The 11,696-nt window shown below is 37.2% G+C and overlaps 1 pseudogene; it reads right to left on the bottom strand.

Moving 5' to 3' along the window:
- Positions 1-73: 73 nt before the first annotated feature.
- LOC102471833 (elongation factor 1-alpha 1 pseudogene) lies at positions 74-1,448 on the bottom strand (annotated as a pseudogene).
- Between the last annotated feature and the right edge of the window lie 10,248 nt (positions 1,449-11,696).

Raw genomic sequence — 11,696 nt, 5'->3', positions numbered from 1 at the left:
TAAATAAATAAATAAATAAATAAAGTTAAGTAAAATAATTTTTAAAAACTGGGGTGGCAGGAATTAAATATATTCATTTAGCCTTCTGAGCTTTCCTGGCAGACCTGATGACTTTGCCAGCCCCAGTAGCCTTCTTGTCTATGGCTTTGATGACATGACAACTGTCTGTCTCATATCATGAACAGTAGAAGGACCCACATGGGCTTGCGAGGAACTATGTCATCAATGGCAGCATCACAGGATTTCAAGAATTTAGGACCATCTTCCAGCTTTTTACCAGAATGGCCGTCAATCTTTTCCTTCAGCTCAGCAAACTTGCAAACAATGTGAACTGTGTGACAATCCAGTATAGGAGCATAGCCAGCACTGATTTGGCCTGGGTGGTTCAAGATAATCACCTGAGCAGTGAAGCCAGCAGCTTCCATTGGTGGGTCAGTTTTGCTGTCACCAGAGCATTGCCATGCCAAATATCTGACAGATGCTTTCTTGACATTGAAGCTCACATTGCCTTCAGGAAGAGCTTCACTCAAAGCTTCATGGCTCATTTCAACAGACTTTACTTCAGTTGTCACATTGACTTGTCCAAAGGTGACCACCATACTAGGTTTGAGCACACCAGTGTTCTCTTGGCCCACAGGGAAAATGCCAATACCACCAATTTTTTTACACACTGGAGGGAGAGACACAAGGGCTTATCAGTTGGATGAGCTGGTGTTAGGATGCTATTCAGAGTTTCAATCAGTGTAGTTCCACTGGCATTGCCATCTTCATAGGTGACTTTCCATCCCTTGAACCATGCATGGCATATTAGCACTTGGCTCCAACATGTTGTCACCATTCCAACCAGAAATTGGCACAAATGCTACTGTGTCAGGATTGTAGTAAATTTTCTTAATGTAGGCGCTGACTTCCTTAACAATTTCCTCGTATCTCTTCTGACTGTAGGGTGGCTCAGTAGAATCCATTTTGTTAACAGCAACAATTAGTTGTTTCACAGCCAGTGTGTAAGCCAGAAGGGCATGCTTATGAGTCTGCCTGTTCTTGGAGATATAAGCTTTAAATTCATTGGCACCAGCAGCAACGATAAGGACAGCGCAGTTGGCCTGAGATGTGCCTTTAATCATGTTTTTTATAAAGTCTCTGTGTCCTGGGGCATCAATGATAGTCACATAATATTTGCTGGTCTCAAATTTCCACAGGGAGATATCAGTGGTGATACCACGCTCACGTTCAGCTTTCAGTTTATTGGAGACCTAAGCATACTTGAAGGAACCCTTTCCCATCTCAGCAGCCTCATTTTCAATTTTTTCGTTGGTTCTTCTGTCGATCCCACCACATTTGCAGATGAGATGGCCGGTAGCAATGGACTTCCTGGAATCTATGTGTCCAATGACAACGATGTTGATGTGAGTCTTCTCCTTTCCCATTTTGGCTTTGATTTAGTGGTGTTTTTTATGACACCTGTGTTCTGGCGGCAGACACAGAACAGTTTTGAAAAAGGGAAAGTGAAATTTAGAACCCATAAAGCACAATGAGTTAAAACCATACTCAGGGGATCAGACTGTGGTGGAACAATAAAATATGTTGTATAATGCTGAATCATGTGAGAAGGTCCCAGGTTCACAACTGGTGACCCTTCCAAGTATGTTGGTAATGTGTATGTCCCTGGTCTGGGACAGGCTGAAGTCCAGAGAAAGTTCAAGACATCAAGATCCTGTTGGGGGTGCTATCTCTGTCTCTCTTACTCATGAAAGAAATAAACTTTTAAAAATTCTCAGAAACAGCTGTATGGAACACACAAGTTAGTTAGAGAGAGCACACACATGCAGATTGGCAGCTCTCCATCCCAAAACAGTATTTTCAAAGCAACAAATAAGGACAAACAGTAGAATGCAAAATAGAACAATTGAACATTCAGTATTCAGTGAGGTTTTATCATCAAAGGTTTCCTGAAGGATTTGGGTTTGGGGAAAGTAACATTTTCCACATTCAACATTGTTGCATACTCGAGATCATTGGGGATCTTTTCTAGCCAATGCTCCAATCTCAGTAGTAATCTTGATACTTTCAATTGTGGTATGGAATTATTTGTCGTTGTGAAGTAATATTTATTGTCATGTGGTCTTAAAGACCACACTGTCCTCAAACACAGCTGGCAGAGGAACAAAATGCTTGGGAGCTTTTAATTGGCCTGAGAAAGGATGAAAATTGGCTACCTGAAGTGCCAAGGAAACAAGTACATAGTGTACTTCTTCCCTAATTTGGAGGGGGGGGGGGGGTGTCTTCCTGATTATTAGTTACTTGGATAGAATGTCCAGAAAGATACAATTGAGCAATGAAGTACAGAGTGAGGGTCACAGTGACCCAGCATTTTAGTATCCCTTAAGTCTCTTCTGAATTCCCTCAGAATCAATCTGAGACTTGGGTCTATTGGAACAACAGCCAAGTCCTCATAGAGAAAAGCTTTCTGCTGGGACAAGAGCTATGTGCACCAACTATAGCTCAAAATATTATTTTCAGTGTGACTTTGAACATATTACTTCCATAATATTGGTATTGGATTTCTTATCTATGAAACACAAAGAAATTCCTTTCCTGGTTATGGAAATTAATTCCATTGGAAAACTTTAGAATATGATAATCTTTGTATATTTATCACAGGATGATTTGGAAGGATAATTAAGTGTATAGAGGAGTGTTATAATTTAGAAAATTGAAAACATAGGAGTAGTACTTCAGGGAGCTCTACAGATAGACAAATTCAGAAGGTAATGTGATTATGGACTTTATTCAATCAGTTCTATACTCTGATACTCCTGCCTTCCACTTTGCCTCTTTATCAGTTTCATTACAGCTATGGATTGAATTGTATTTCCCCCAATATTTATATGTGGAAGCTTTAATTTCCTATGTTATACTATTTGGAGATTAGGTCCTTTGGGAGATATTTAGGTTTAGATGAGGTCATGAGGGTAGAGCCTCATAATGTATATAGTACCTTTATAGAAAAAGACACCAGGGAGCCATGATCTCTCCCCTCTTCCTCACCAACTGAAGACACAGTGAGAAGGCTGCCATCTGCAATCCAGGAGATGGGCCCTTACCAGAAACTAAGCATTTTAAAAACCTCATCCTAGATTCAAACCTCAAAAACTGTGAGAAAAACAGCTTTCTGTTGTTTAAACCTGCCAGTCTATTTTTGCTATCATAAAGTGTAGACTAAGACCGGAATCCTGGAAAGTCTGTCTCTTCAAGGATCTCTTTGAAAAATAAAGGATTTTTTTTATTTAATTGTATTCATTATCTTTTTTCCCCCTTAATTTTGCTATAGGACATGTGTACTCCCAGAAAGAGACAAGGGTGGAGTGTGGGGGGGATGAGATAGCAAGCCACCAGATCTGGGACTCAAACTGCAATCAGCCATGTGAGAGTCCAGCTTTTTAACTACCATGTAACCTGCTGGCCCACAGGGGTCTTTCTTACAAGAGCAATTCAAGTAATTTATTACATGTAGTGAGGAACTGGATTAAATTGCCCTCCTCCATATCAATTACCTCCCACCTGAACACATTCATTCCATTTGTATAGTTCTTCCTCACTAATTTTTCTTTTCTTCATATTTGCCACGTATTGGTGATAGAAACAAAGAAACCAGAAGACATTATAGAAGTGTTCAAAACTATTTGCTTCTTTTAGGACATGATAGTGATAAGCTTATTTATGCTTTTCTCCTCATCTGTGGGCTACCTTTTGGACTCCATAACATATGGTCAATTTGTTACCAATGTGTTCTACAACTGTATTGTTACTGTGTTCCTTCAAAACTATGAACTTTGGTGGATAATTAATTAATAAATTAATTCAGCCAGTTCTATTGACCATCTACAACAGCATTTCTGTTCTAGGTGATGAGATAAAATGATAACTAAGGACAATGAATTCATTGCTTTCCCTTACAGTGCTTGTCTTATAGTGGGATAAGATAAACAAATATATAAACAAATTAATTTAAAAACATAACTTTTGCTGGCAATAACTGCTATGAAAAAAATATACCAGAAAATTCTTAATCAGTGACTACCTTAGATAAGTATTTTTGGGATTTTTCTCTGTGGAAATGACGAGTGAGCTAAGACTTAAGTGATGGGAATGAACTAGTCAAAGACTTTAAGGAAGACAATTGCAAGTGTAAAAATCCTTAAATTAGAAATGTACTGACCATATACATATATCAGTGTGGCAAAATATATTGAGAAAGACAGATGATGAGGTCAAAAGTAGTTAAGGGTCATACTATGGGGAATCTTGAAGACTATGTGAGTTGTTTGGATTTAATTATGGATTCAACAGAAAGCCATTGAGGGCATTAAGAATGGAAGAAAGGGGTCTGATTTATACTTTGCAAAGATGCTTCTAGCTGCCGTATGGAGGATGGCTTAGGCTTCTAGCTGCCGACTGGAGGATGGCTTAATATGATGTCCAGAGTGAAGGCAGGGAGCCCAGTTATAGGCTATTATAAGTACTTCATGAGAATGATAACAGTAGATTGGACTAAAATGCTATAGCAGAGATAGAGATCTTTGGATACTGGATATCTTTTTAGAGTAGAGAAGGCAAAATTTGAGTGGTTGGATATAGTAGTGACATGTTGGGTTGTCGGAAAAGCCATGATACCTTTTTATATAGAAAAACATAGAAAAAATATGTCATGACTTTTCTGACAACCCAGTACATTGCCATTCAATTATGGTAATCTCAGTGGCTCTTATCTTGGCCTTTTTACTCAACCTTTGTCATTCAAATATAATTTTATCTTGATCTCCAGTGCTCTTAACCTTCAATATGGTTGATTTTAGTGTGGGTCTACTTTCATTAAATTTTCTAGGCATTCAATTATCCTTTTTAATCTAAAAACTATTCCTTCAGTTCTCAGAATTTTTCATGAATTATTTCTTTGAAGTTTTCTTCCCTTCCATTATCTCTGTTCACTTTAAAGAAAATCTATAAATCCTAATTTGGATCCCTACTTTAATCTTTTTTTAAAATATTTTCTTTCTCAGTTAGTTTTTTGTTTGGTTTGGTTTATTGTCTAGTTCACCACCCCCGTCCCCCTCCAATAAGCATTTTTGCTTATTGGAGAAAGACACAGAGAAAAAGAGGAAGTGAGAAAGCGCCTTCCATGGGAAATAGTCACACCACAATCTCTTCTCCTCCATTTCTCTCGCATCTCAGAATTTGGGGTATGCATGTACACACATCCACAGGATTGGCCATGTGGGATCCAGTAGCCTTAACCACTACACTATTGGCTGGTCCTGGGCTAGTTTTTGTGAGAATTCCTTAACTTCATTTCCCACTACTTCTATTGAAATTTAATTTCTGTTATCATTAAAAAGATCTGAGGGCGCGTTGGTTAAATGAGCTGGATCCCATACGGACAACCATGTGTTTGGATTCCCAGCCCTTGTGGCTTAAGAGACATACTAGGTGTGTGTGTGTCTGTCTGTGCGTGTGTGCATGCCCAAAGTCCCAAATGGAGAGAGAAATGGAGAAGGGATTCTGGAATTATCATGCATTATGAAGGGTACTTTCTCTCTCTGCCTAGCTCATATGCCCTCGGGGGGGGGAGGGTAAAAAAGGAAATAAAAAAAAAATGAGAGCTCTTTTATTTAATGTTCATTTTAAATAGTATGCTGTGCTTGTTTATTAACTACTATATCTTCTTTTATTTTGATTTTCAAAGTGATTATCTTCCTATAATCACTTTTTCTAAGTTTTTATTTCAACTCCTTTCTTTCAAGACAGAATTTTAAAAATCACATTTCCTGGGATTTTTAGATGTTTGACTATATTTGAATGAACACAAAAATGTTGATCAAAAGATTTTGCCATGGTAAATCTTACTATACAATGATGTGACAGGATTCCTCTCCTTTGGTGAACTCTTAATTATTTTAGATAAATTTTTATAAGGCTGGTAAGATTCTCTCAGAAAATAATTTTTCAATCTTCCACATGGGGCATATAAACCTTGGCTATAGGTTTCTGGGAGCCCAGTAGAAGAGGAAGGCTGCCAAACTCAACATATACTATATATCTAGACTTTCATTTAATCTCACATTCAGTTCTACGGGAGACACACAGTTCAAATACCCTCAGTTTTAATTATCAGAGAATAAATCTCCAACCTTTTATGAGAGTGATGTGTATGGAAGAATTATCTAGCTGTGAAGAATGAAAGAGGGGAATCTGAAAACATACTGCATTAGTTCATAAACCATATTTTAACTGATCCCTGTATTTTCAGCTCTACTTCTACTCTCACTTACAGAGATACTGATGCTGACCCGATGCTGTCAATTTCTGAGCCTTTTGGGATTTCATTGGTGCAAATTATGTTGTTCATTTCCTCAGTGCAGATTTAGGATTAAGGTTTCTTAGGTTTGCTAATCTGTTAATATTTGTACTTTCACTTTTCTATGTATACAATGTTACTGTCCTTATATTCTTTCTATATTTAATCTTCCTTATGGATTTATTACTCCAAAATAGTTACTATATACCATTTATAGTAAAACATGAGTGCCTAATCTACCCTTTTTTGAAAAATTTTGCCAGAGGGCACGTGTGTGTGTGAGAGAGAGAGAGAGAGAGAGAGAAAGCACCCCCCCCCCATGGGTAATGGTCATGCTGAAGCTTTCTCTTCCATTTCTCATTGTTTTGGGATTTGGGGCACACATGCACATGTGCCCAGCATTTGTCTGAAGGTGCTGGGTTCAGAATTCAAACTATGCATGTCATAGACTGGCCCACCTGATCTACTCTTTTCAACTGGAAGCTGTTATATATTTTTCATCATGGTATTTAAGACATTTATTATTGCACTTATACATTTATATGTTTGATTACCATCTGTGTCTATTAGTATGTATGCTAATGAGAATAGGCACATTGTCTGTCTTCCTCACTATTAACTACTAGTGCCTAGGACATAATAGACACTCAGATGCTCAACAAGTATTTGTTGAATAAATTAGTCTTATGTATCTTGTTATTTGGAAAAATTATTTTAGTAGTCATAACATCTGATAGTTGTGAGGAATATAAAAGTAGATATATGTGAATTAATCAAGTGAAAGTTATGTAATTGGTGACTCAAGGAAAAAGATGCATAAGATACATAAAACAGTACATAAAATCTTAACTTTTGAATACACATTCTGATTTTCATTCAGAAATAGCAACTAGATATACATAATAAATTGATTTCAGGGGTATAAGAGCAGTCAATTAGAGATCAGCTAAATGTTAAAATATCAGATTGAGAAATTTCTGCACAACAAAAGACACATTATTAGTGTGAATTGACAACCCTTGGAATGGGAGAATATTTGTGCAAACTATGCCTCACTTAAGGGACTGATAACCAGAATACACAGGGAACTCAAGTGGTTTACCTGAAAAAAAAAAAAAAAGATTAACCCAATTAAAAGATAAAAAAAAATGAGCTGAAAAAAACTCTCTAAGGAAGTCATACGAAGAGCCAAAAATATATTAAAAAAAATGGTCACCATCCTTGATCATAAGGGAGATCAAATTAAAACCTCAATGAGATACCACCACCTAAGCCCTGTCAGAATGGCAAAAATTAAAAATAAAAAAATGATAATGGTTGGTGGGAATGGGGTGAAAGGGGGACTCTCCTATACTATTGGTGGGAATGTAAATTGGTCCAGCTACTGTGGAAAACAATATGGAGGTTCCTCAAAGATCTATAAATAGAACTATCGTGTGATCCAACATTTTCACTCCCGGGTATCTACCCAAAGGACAGGAGAATGCTCAGTCAATGACACGCTTGCCTATCTATTTTTATTGCGGTATTATTCACAATTGCTAAGACATGGAACCAAACCAAATGTCCATGAATGGATGAACAAATTGAAACAGTGTGGCATATATACTCCATAGAATGCTATTTAGCCATAGAAAAACAAGACCCTGGCATTTGATAAAAAGTGGTTGAATGTGGAAGATTTATTACTGAGTGAAGCAAGTGAGGCTATGAAAATGAGACACTGTATGTCTCCACTTAACATATACCATTGTTGCACTCTATAGTACAGACTGAGAGACTGGAAGGCATAAAAGCATTGAAAATTGTTATGGACACTGAAGATAGGAGGAAGGAGGATGGGAGAGAGGAAGAGTGTTGGGAAGAAAATTAGAGAGAAAAATAGAAAAGTAAGACATTTGTGGGACACAAAAATGATTTATTATGTGTTGATGATAACATGTATAGTATTCTCAACTGGACTGGTTTGAGTTGTATTTCCATGCTGGGTAAATTCTCTCTAAAAGCTAAATAATGCATAACAATTGAATGTATAAAATAATAATAATAATTAAAGAAACTTTAAAAAATCCTGTCAAGGGTGCATTATCTTTCTCTTTCTCTCTGTACATATGTCTAATTCATGGAATAAATACACAAACTAAAAAAATTATGATCTCTAGGACTAGAAGGTGATGTTGTGATTAAGGTTCTGGATCCCACATAGCTGATCCTGCAGTTCAAGTACCAGACTCAGCAGCTTGAAAAACACAACAGGCATATGTGTGTATGCCCAAAATCCTGAGAGGAAAATGGAGGAGAAGGGATTGTGGTGTGGCCATCCCCCTTGAGGGGTGATTTATCACTTTCCTTCTCTCTCTATCTCTCTCTGTGTCTCTCCAGTGAGTGCATGCACCCTATAGCAAAAGCCTAAAAAAATTTATAATCTTTTGTAGAGAATAGAAAGAACATACCAGAGTAAAGAATTTAGAAGATGGTGTTAGGAGGACTTGGTTATTTTGGGTAAGGGAGATCATGAGAAAGAAGGAAATATTAAGGGTGGCTCAGGTTTCTGGTGAGATGGACAGTGGTACCTTTCACTCAGATGGTTAGACAAGCTTTTAAGGAGACAAGAGTAGATATGGAGAGACAAATAGTGACATTAATTTGCTCTGTTGCCTCCTCACTGCCCATGATGATTTTTCCTGACACCACAAACTGTTAATAGCAGTATAACAGTATAGCATAGCAGTATAGTCTAATGAGAATCAGTTAGGTGTGTAAAATCTATTGACCTGAGGATAAGATGACTTGGATTCTAGATTCAGCTCTGTCATTAACTCACTCTATGACTATAAAATAGTCATATAACTTCAATTTCCTTATGTGTAACATCAGTTTGCCAGAATAATAATTATATTTTGGGATCAACAAGTGACATTAGAGGCTAAGGCAGCTGGATCTCACATGGCTGGCTGTGTGGATTGAGTCCTGGACTGGAGCTTGAAAATCACACTGAGTGCATGTGCATGCATGCCCAAAATCCTGAGAAGAGAGAAAAGGATAAGGGATTATGGTGTGGCCATCCTTCTGAGAGGTGATTTCTCTCTCTCTCTCTCTCTCTCTCTCTCTCTGTCCTTTTCTCTGGTGCACACATGTGCCCTATAGCAAAAGACTAAAAAAAATTATATTCTTACTAATCTATTTTCTGACTGAGATAGTGGGAAAGATCCATTTTTATTTTGAAATTTAGAAAGAGTATTTATAAATAAGTAATGTACAAATACATTCAGAAGAGAACTTTTTTCCAGGTTTTGGCCTATAAAAAAGTTAACAGTGGCTACCATTTATTGAGAATTAATCTGTTCCATTTGCTTTACCTCCTTTCTTATTTAGTAATCACAATAACTATATAAGGTATTACTATTTTAACTTTATAGACAAAAGGCAAGGCTTATAAACGGTTACTTAGTCAAAATAACATTGCTAGCTGGTGGTTAACTCAAGATTCAGACCCAACAATTTTTTAAACAAGCTACCATTTTTTTTAAAAAAGTTATAATACTATTTTTTGAATATAGCAAGCTGTGATACATGTCTCTGTACTTTGACTCATTGACTCTTAGAAGTGGAAAAAAAATGCTCTGCAAATTGTCTGTCTAATCTTTTGTTTTACAGATGAGGAAACCTAGGACCAGAAAGGGGATGTTGTTAGTCAAAAACCAGACAGCTAGTTAGAACCAGAAATGATGCCCGAGCCCATCTCTACAGACAATATGCCCATTTCCTTTATAATTTGGGAGCCTAAAGATAGGGCCTGATCCTAATCATTGCAGGGATGTTATGTGTGTACAATCACTGGAGTACTAATCCCACAGAGATGTTAGAATAATAAAAGTGTTACAATACAGTTGAGTGACATTTGGGTAAAAATACTGGTGGAAATAGTATAGCCTTTTAAAAAAAAAAACATTTATACAAACAAGATATGACTAAGGAAAGAGAGCTTGTTTACATAGTAGCCTTTCAATTAGCCTCAGATTTCCTCAAGGGAGAAAGATTTTGTGCATTACTGTGTCAAATGCCACACAGTTGGCCCATTAGTGGTTATACATACTGTGAGAATCTAAGAAGATAAATGCCTCAGTCTGTGCAGAAGAAACAATTAGAGATTAATGAAATGCCGATGATCCCCTTGAAAAAAAGAACAAGAAATTGTAGGTGAGTATGCATCTTGTTGGAATCCCACAGAGTGAAGGAGAGTGAACAATGGGGTCAGCCCTTTCACTGAGAGCTACTGATACTGGCCATACAATACAAACTGATCTATTTTGACCTGTCTGCCTGAGGCTTATAACTTGAAAAACTTCAGACCACGACAAGTTTTTCTTTGAGTAACTCTAAATTGCTTTTCACATTTCTATTTTATGTCTGCAGAGAGAACATGCAATAAATTTGAGCAAGAATGTAGTTGGCAGAAATCAGAGCTGATGAATTCTTAGCTTACATAAACTAAGGTTCCCAATTCTGGGTACTTTTCTTTTTCCAGTCAGTAAACTTAGTAAAACAAGGCAAATGTTCTGAGTCCTCCTAACTCCTGTCCCATTACTCAGGGAGACTGGAGACTAGGCATTGTGATAGCTTTGTTGAAATAGAAGAGGATTTAGTGGGCCAGGGTTTGAGAGGGAGAAGGGCTGATGGGAGAGAGAAGTAGCTCATCATGCAGATGACTTTTGTACATAGGAGAGAAAGCATAGTCCAGCGCCCTGCAGTAACCTCTAACAACTAACCCTCTTACTTTGCTGAAAGACACTGCAGGAACCCAATGCTCACAGCCCTCCTGACCCTGAGAGTTTAATCCCAGAGAAGGTTCAGAGCAAATGCTTTTAGATTTGATTTAGCACTCACCTTTACATAGTGTTGTTGACTTTTTAAAATTGTGGAACTTGAGCAACTTTACTGAATAAAACATTGTGAACATCTAGCACTCTGATTGCCTGTCTGACCTTTTTAAGGTACAGTCATAGTTTTATGTGACTTGAGGCTATTTCACAAATACGTTTATTTTGGTTGATTCTAGTGATTACATAGCCATCTAGTTTGTTAATATCCTCTAGCATGTTTAGCCATCCCCCAGTTACTGGGCATTTGGAATTTTTCATGCAATGTGTTTTTCTCTTTTAACCACTAGCATCCTTCATCAAACACTACTCATCTTTAGAGGTCTATGTTCAGTGTTATTGCTTCCATAAAACCTTTCTTTTTCCACCTCTACCCTGCTCCACTCCCATAGAATGAAATCAATTTATTTTCTTTGTTTCTGCAGCTCTTTGTCTTTAATTCCATGAAAGAAGATGTTATA

Source organism: Tupaia chinensis, unplaced genomic scaffold, assembly GCF_000334495.1.
Source record: "Tupaia chinensis unplaced genomic scaffold, TupChi_1.0 Scaffold144058_2, whole genome shotgun sequence".
NCBI classification, from domain to species: Eukaryota; Metazoa; Chordata; class Mammalia; order Scandentia; family Tupaiidae; genus Tupaia; species Tupaia belangeri.
The sequence above is the reverse complement of the archived record's forward strand: the minus strand, read 5'-3'. Positions and strand labels throughout refer to the sequence as shown.